This window comes from Ictidomys tridecemlineatus, chromosome 10 (assembly GCF_052094955.1).
Source record: "Ictidomys tridecemlineatus isolate mIctTri1 chromosome 10, mIctTri1.hap1, whole genome shotgun sequence".
In the NCBI taxonomy this organism is placed as follows: domain Eukaryota; kingdom Metazoa; phylum Chordata; class Mammalia; order Rodentia; family Sciuridae; genus Ictidomys; species Ictidomys tridecemlineatus.
The window spans coordinates 3,624,172-3,632,187 of NC_135486.1; the positions used below are offsets into that span (position 1 = coordinate 3,624,172).

General features: G+C 49.2%; 1 long non-coding RNA gene across 2 annotated transcripts; it reads right to left on the reverse strand.

Annotated features, from left to right (window-relative positions):
• Window positions 1-5,710: 5,710 nt before the first annotated feature.
• LOC144367003 (uncharacterized) lies at window positions 5,711-7,495 on the reverse strand. 2 transcript variants are annotated; one of them, XR_013426216.1, is made up of 3 exons: window positions 7,359-7,495; window positions 7,172-7,213; window positions 5,711-5,940 (listed from the first exon to the last, which is right to left on the reverse strand). It is a non-coding gene; the product is annotated as an uncharacterized LOC144367003 (long non-coding RNA). The 2 variants fall into 2 exon arrangements; XR_013426215.1 differs by having other exon boundaries at window positions 7,172-7,485.
• Between the last annotated feature and the right edge of the window lie 521 nt (window positions 7,496-8,016).

Sequence of the window (8,016 nt, forward strand, 5' to 3'; positions counted from 1 at the left end):
CTTTCTCCGAAGCTCCGCCGGACCCTTACAGTAGACCTGTTTCTAAACACTTCACTTACATTACCTGGTGTAATCCTCTTAACAGGCCTGAAGCATGAAGACTGCTCTGATATTTTCACAGATTGAGGAAATGGAGAGACAAGTTACATGGTGGCAGAGCAGGGCATGAACCCAGGCTTCCAGACAGCCTGGCTCCTGAGCCTGTGGTCTCCTGTGCTGTTTCCCCAACTCTTAGGGGAAGTCAGGGTCGCTGAGGGAGCTGGTGTAGAGCTTGTTTACTGAACATGTGGAATGTGATGAGCTTCAGCTGTGCGGTCCTGCTCAGTTCTCACAACTGCTCTGTGACATAATGACCACCCTTATAGGCAAGGAAACGGAGAGATTAAGGAACTCAGATCAATACAGCTGGTAAACAGCTGAGCCAGAAAAAGACATTGGTGTGTGTGTCCCTGTGTCGTTAGGCCCACCCCTCACCCAGGGGAGGAATTCTGTCTATGACATCACAAAACAGTTCTGCAAACTATGTAACCATCCTGTCTTTCTCCCAGTGCAATTTGCTTGATTGTTTTGAACAACCATTAAAAATTTAAAAAATATATATTTAAGAATCAGGTGGGCAGTCCTACATGAGCAAATTAAAACTCAGTATAAATAGTACAGTGAAGGAGACTTTGCCAACCAGAAGCCACCGACTAGCCTCTAATAGGATCTTCCCTCTCTCACCACTCAAATGTATGTCTTTGGCTTCCTTCCGTGTCCCACCTGTGGAGGTGGCTGCCCAGCTGCGGCAGCAGAGCCCTGAACTTCTGGTTCTGATTGCTTCCTGATTCATAGGTCTTTCTTTGCTCCAGCAAGTTCTGTTGCATTTGCTGTGTCTGAAGATTTTCTTCTAATAACTTGTCCCCTGTGTGAATATGGCTCTTGGGCTTCCCCTGGTCTTCCATTCTTCCCGGGCACCTTTGGCCACCTCAGGTTTTCTTGGGTGACATGCTTTCCAGAATTTCCAGCAGTATGGCTCCTCTTCTTTTGTGTGGGAGCAGCAGAACGGAACGCAGCCCTGCACTCTGTGTTCGGTAGCACCGGCCCTCGCTGCTCCACCCTGGCCACTCCCCACCAGTGCCAACGCTGTTGGACCTGGTGATACAGAGGCCTGGGTTTCTTTGACCACTGCTGTTAAGCCAGGTTTCCACGTCTGGTATCTGTGTGGGCAACCTGAAAACAAAACAACAGAGCAAAACAAAAATCTTTAAGCCCACAGGGTTATCTTTGAGTGAAACCCTGCCCCATAGGGAGTTATCAAGCCTCCCCAGCAGATGCCACATGACATTTGTCCAGCACATCTCCCCGTCTTCTCATGCATTAACACAGATATCCACCAGGACGAAGATGAGGCCCTGAGAGTTGTGACCACCAGAAGCCACTTTCTTGGGAATGAGAGGCATTTTCTGCATTAAACCCCAGTTAAACTAGAAAATGAACTTTCTTGGACCTTCCTGCCCCTGCCTCTTCTCATGAGCTGAAATCCACAGCTTTACTATTTCAGGTTTTAAGAAGTCTTATGTGAGTGTCCCTAGTTTTGAGCACACATAACACACCAGGTGCCAGGCAGGTTTGACATCTTTCCCCTTCTGGTTGACAGAGTCCTCTGCAGCCCTTGCTTCTGGGAGGCCAGGCGTGGCACCTTAATGGTTTGCATTTCTGGGAGATTTTGGCGCTTGGGTCTTGAGGTGTCTTTCTCAGTAATTGTGGGTTAAGTACTCAGATCTCTGTAAGAGATTGTGGAGAGAGAGAAAATCACCTACTTTGTTTTTTTCTGCCTCTTGCTCCTCATGCCGTGTATTCAGGAGGGAAGGAGACCTTGTGGGTAGCAGGTGCAGGATTCAGGTGAAGGAAGAATCACCTGGGTCCCTGGGAGAGGCCTGGGGGTGGGATCTCTGGTCTGGCCCACGTGGCCATGGGATGCGGTGGCACACCAGGCCCTGGTCCGGGGCTCTGTGCCTGCCAGTGTGTGTGGTCAGCTTCCTGTAGTCAGAGCCCTGCATGCCCCATACCTTGTCACCAGTTCCCCCAACAGAGGCTGGACCTAGGATCCTGCATCCTCATTCTCCAGTTCTGTGACCTACTTGGTCCACATTGCACTGCCTCAGGATGAACACTAGGTGGCAGCAAAATCCCGCCTTGCCACATCCAGGTCTGCCGCAGAACCAAAAAAAAAAAAAAAAAAAACCAGTGATACTGCAGATTTTCCTTTTAGAGAAAGTGCTACCCATGCAAAACTGCAGCCACAGCACAAGTGAAATGTCGGGACCAGAGCTGCCTTATGTGTGGGATGAAAAACAAACAAACAAAAAACCCCAGCAAAACATCTCAGCCATCTTTTATGCAGCTTTTTTGAAGAGATTGTCATGTTTCTGTTTGGAACTGCGGAGCTTGACAGTTCCCTGTTAGAAGAGTGTGCAAGGAAACAGCTGTGTGTGTGTGTGTGTGTGTCTCGCAGTCCTGGGGATTGGATCCTGGGCCATCCTACCACTGAGCTACAACCCAACCCTTTTATTTTGAGACAGTCTTGCTAAGTTTCCTGCTGTTCTTGAACTTGAGATCCTATTGCTTCAGCCTCTCCAGTGTCCGGGATTACAGGTGTGGGTCACCACAGCCCAGCCAGAGGTGGTGGTTTCCTGAGGTCCCCTTCCGGCTGCTTGGGGTGAAAATGTGAAGATTTAAACACTGTTGCTCTGGAGGATTCGGTCCTACTTAGCATACAAGTTCTGATCTGTGATTAGGGCCTGAAAAAGTCAGTGAGAATCCTGTGGATAACACACGCACCCCAAACCTCAAGATGGGCCAGGGGAGAAGCTTTCTTTTTTTAAGTTGTTGATGGACATTATTTTATTTTTGTTCATTTATTTATATGTGGTGCTGAGGAATGAACCCAGTGCCTCACACACGCAAGGCAAGTGCTCTACCGCTGAGCCCCAGCCCCAGGCCCCAGTGGAGAAGCTTTCTGACAGTAGGATTATCATCAAAGGAGGAGGACTCCATCTGCTTCTAAGGCAGCCTCGAAGGCTGAGCCCGTTGACAACATAACCTTGTTATATTGCTGTGTCCTACAGGAAGAAAGAAAGTGAGTGGGAGACAGGCAGAGGGTGTGGTAGGGCCTGGAGCACCTTGGCCCATCTCCAGACAGCAGCAGGAGGCCAGCGGAACCCAGGAGTTAGTAAACCCTGCCCTCCATCCCTGCCCATCCCATCCCACAGGGCTTGTGTTTAGAAGGCTGTGGAAGTCCTCTAAGAAGCAAACCCATTTCCATTGAGGTAGTTACGCTTGAAAAAGTGGTCTTGCTGAGGAGTTGGGTTCTTCAGCTTGTTTGCTAGGTATTTATGGAGCTCCCGTGGCCCCAGGAAGCAGTTCAAACGGCCAGGGAGGCAAAACCCTAATCAGAGCACGGGTGGCCCCCTCTGATAGGTGCCTTTCCCCACTCTAGTCCTGAATTTCAAGGGCAGGAGAGAGCTGTCAAGTGTACAGTTGATAAGTGTACAGCTCTGTCTGGGTTGGCTTCCTCGCGTTTCAAGGTCTTCTGTGACTCACAGTGCAAGGGGAGTGTGGTCCTCTCACCCCTTGTCCTCTCTTCATAGCCTGGGCAGTGGGGTGAGACGAAGCCCCTGCTGTCCTGGAGAGCAGACCACTCAGCCCCAAGGTGCATCTTAGGCCTGCCTTTGTGGCGTGTGAAGATCCCCTGCAAACCCTGCTTCTTCAGGAAAACTTTGGCTAATGAACGAGAGTTGCTTAGTAATCAGTCTCCTAAATTCATGCACCAAATTCAATTTCTGCTTACCATGTGAAGGATTTCCTGGTGAATCTGGGTATTTACGCTAGGTTGCTCAGACTTTGCATTTTCTCTGTGCTCCTGGAATTGCTGTGTCGTGTCCTGCATTTCTGTTTGCCAAAGGGCAGGCAGGCAGGCGAGGAGCTTGGTAGGTGAGTAGTATTAAGTAAATCAACATATAAAATACAGTGTCGAAATTGTACGGGCATGGTGCTTTGTAACTTAGATTTCAGACCTAATTTGGCCTCTGCTGTAGTGAACCTGTGCTCCAGTCTAGGATCCTGCAGCTGCTAGGACATCATGCAGCTGCCCAGGCGAAGATCTTAGGGATGTTGAGCTCCTTCAGCCAGAACCCGCTGGAGCTGTGGCAGGAGCCAGCGTTTCTCCTCCTAGGCCCAAAGTGCCAGGTGCCCACTTCGGGCCTTCCCTCCTGCAATATGGCTCAGAACAGGAAGCGCCTGCCTCACTGCCACCCTCTGCCTGAGAGGGCTCAATGTCCGTTCTTACCTCTCTAGCTAGAGCCACCCTGATTATTGCCTGTATCATGTCTTTTTGGGGGGCATGTGTTTGGTGGGAGAAGACCTCAGAGCCAGTGTAGGCTCACCCCCTCTCTCCCTGAGGGCACCCCATCTCAGGCCCCCCATGTCCTGCATGCTGCTGCTCCCTGGTGATACAACCAACAACCTTTTGTGGCTTTCTGGACGGGAAGGAGAGTGCTGCTGCTTAGTGTAAGGCCAGCCTAGGGAGGAGGGATGACCATGTTGAAAGAGAACCGGTGCCTTCTCAGGAGCTGCGGGGGGCTGCGGAGACCCAGAGCTAGTAATGACCAGTCTCCAGGGGGAACCAGGTTTGGGCCGAAGAGTGTGATGCCCGGGGCATCTGCTGCAGGGCAGCTCCTCTCTGGGGCACGGATCTTCTCTGGGTAGCTTCACCGTCCAGGAGTTACACAAAATGAGAACTTAAACTTCATGCCAAAGAAATATAGGCCATGCGGACAAGTGTGGAGGTTTCTCAAAAAACTAAAAGCAGATGTCCAGCTGTCGGCTTCTGGGGAATCTCCAAAGAAAGGGAAATCAGCACGTCAAAGAGGCACCGGTACTCCCGTGTTCCTCCCAGCATCAGTAATGTTATGACCTTCGGTGGATGAGTGGATAGAGAAAACGGGGTGTGTGTGCCGTGGGATAGTGCAAACAAGGAGACCCTGCGCCTTGCAGCACTGCACTCGTCCTGGAGAGACATGGGCCAAGTGACATGGCCAGACCCAGAGAGGCACATGTACGGTCTCACAGGGAGACCCTGAAAGGGTCCATCTCACAGGGGCAGGGGAGGGTACACGAGGGGCGTGTAGTTTTAGTGACGCAGGAGCAGTGAGTTCTGGAGATCCACCCGGGAGACTGTGCCTTCAGTGGATGATGGATACTGTATTGTGTATTTGCAATTGCCAAGAAGGCGGAGCTTATGTGAAGCTCTCGTTACACACACACACACACACACACACACACACACACACACACACACACACACGGCAAAGTGTCAGAGGTCACAACCGAGGGGTGGGAGGGAACTTCAGGGGGTGCTGGGTACACGGTGACCCTGACAGCGGAGATGGTGTCACGATGTATGCTGATCCCTGAACTCTCTGAGATGTGCAGCTTTCTGTATGTTAAGCCATACCTCGATAATTAAAAAAAAATTAACGGGAGACTTTATCCCAAAGAACTTTACTGCCTCTTGCCTTCCTTGGCAATATATTTTTCTTTCTGTAAAAAAACAGACTTTTGAAGTGGCAAAGAAGGTACAGCAGGATTAAAGTAAATTTAATAAAATTATGATATTGTTTTTAGTTCTCTCACTTCGTAGGCTATATACGTATTTAATGACAATCAGTTTTTGTATTTTAAAATGTACTTTCATTTAATCTCATATTGAGCAATCGCCACATTTTCATAGTGTAGCCCATAATTTTGATGCCCGTGGGCCATTCTGTCTTGTTTCATTGTTGGAGGCCGCAATCGAGTCAAGATGGCGCCTGGCAGTTTGCCAGGAGGAGTGGTTTGCGAGGCAACGCCACGGAGCCATCAAGATGGTCGGGACTCCTTGTTGGCTGATTGCTGTATCTGTAGGGGAGCAATGCTATGATTGGATGATGCTGATTGAGTCAGGCTGTATGTAATCAGTTTGATATATATACCTCTGCTGTTCCGCAATAAAGCAGTTCCTGCTTCAACCTTCACAAGTTGCTTGTCACCTCCCGGTTATTTTGCGCAGCTGGACTGCAGCATTTCATATAGTGTTAGATTCAGGTATTCCGCCTACTGCCTCTCTGGATTCTGCCCTGCAACCTAACTTGCTGCGTGGACAGGCTGTGACCCTGAAACCTGGGGTAGTCCAGGTTCAGCCAGTCACAGGGGGTCAGCTCCTGGGGGCGCAGATCCAGCTGGATGTCTCTGCAATTCCTTACTCTGCACTTCCCTTCCCTTTCTCTGGCTATAAATATGACCTTCCCACATGGTGGGACAGGCCATTTTGGGCCCAGACTGCTGCCCAATGCTACATTAGCAAATAGAGTTAATTAAGAGCTGCACAATTAGATTTCTTTTCTGATTTTCTCTTTTAAAGGTACTAATGTTTTTTAAATCTTAAATAAGATTGTTGGACTTAACTTTTCTACAGATGTTTGAGTACATACCTGGGACTTTGCAAGGTATGCAAGGACTTGGACATTTATGCTACAAAGATTATTTTTGTGCCTGTAGATATTACAAACACATGCAGCTATGTGTTTTACTTAAGCCTATATATTCATATATAATTTTTTCCCTCTGTCCTCTTGATTTCTTCGGGTAAGTTCCTTGGAGTGAAATGAATGGATTGAAGATGTCAGTTTGTTATTGGCCCTTGCTTTACATTAATGATCCAGAATAACTGTACTGGTTTATGTCATGAGGAGCCATGAACGAGCACACTAGTTTTGCTGCAGTTCAACATTGGGTGTTACAATTTTTACCATTTTCCAAAGGTGCCATTTCATTTCCCACAAAGTCTTAAAAGTGGCCGATGAGAGCAGTTAGTGGCTGTTGTCAGTGACAGTCACATAAGGGCAGTGGCAGTGGCGTTTTAATTAGGTGATACATGTTTTTTTACTTCCTTTTTGCTGTTCTCCCCCATTGCAGGGGAAATATTCAATCATTGACTCAGCCATTGCCGTCCACCAAGTTCCTTGAAGACACACAGGCAGGGGGTGGGCAGCTGCTGGGGGGGGGTGGAGGCCCCCGTTGGACAGGAATTCAACACAGACCACACACTGAGCTGGGGAGGAGTCAGGTCTGGCACTAGCATGTGGCTTACCTGCCCATCCGGGCATCCAGGGTGCTGCCCGCAGCAGGAGCTCTGGAAGAAGAAGAGACATTAGACTTCTTGTTTAGGGAGAAGCAAAATAGGAGAAAGAGCCAGGAAGAGGGACTTCTAAAAAGTGCTGTGTGCATGGATCCAGAAATCCTCGCTGCCTAGGCAAGTCGATTCAAGATTCACAAACCAGTCTGCGCTTCTCTCCTGTCACCTTTGCCTGCTTTATCCCCCAGTGCAGCCCAGCTTCCTGCAAGCTCCCTTTCTCCGAGGGAGAGTGGAAAACAGGCCTCCACTCTCCACCCTGGCCAGGCGGTGGGGAGCCTGCTTGAGAAATGGGCAGAGATGACTCAGGGCTTTGCAGATAACAGCTGGGGACCACAGGAACTGCAGGCAGATAAGCCAAGGCCACTAAGCATTAAAAAACCCTCTTCTGAAGGAGATTGTATTTGAAATGGATGCACCGATCACTTCCTACAGGAAGAAAATATCACTTCCTACAGGAAGAAAATATAAGAAATTGGCTTCATTCTACCTTTTAAAACAGGCGACTAATTAGCAGGTTCAAGGAAATCTGTGGACATAGCACGTTGCCATTTCCGCCTGGCCTTTAGGAGTCTGGGCCGTGCTCTTGGTAGAGATGTGTCTAGCATGTAACGGATGCCCCCGCGGGCAGATGTGCCCAGCCCTGCTGGAAACAGGCCCCTTTCTGAGGTGTGGGGTGGTTTCTGGTTGAGGCAGAAGAATTGGTTTTGCCCTGCTCAGGAATTTTATCCATGACAGTCGAAGAAAGGAAGGTTTTTGTCATCAAGCCGATGAGACAAGGCTCCAAGGAAATCTAGTAACGG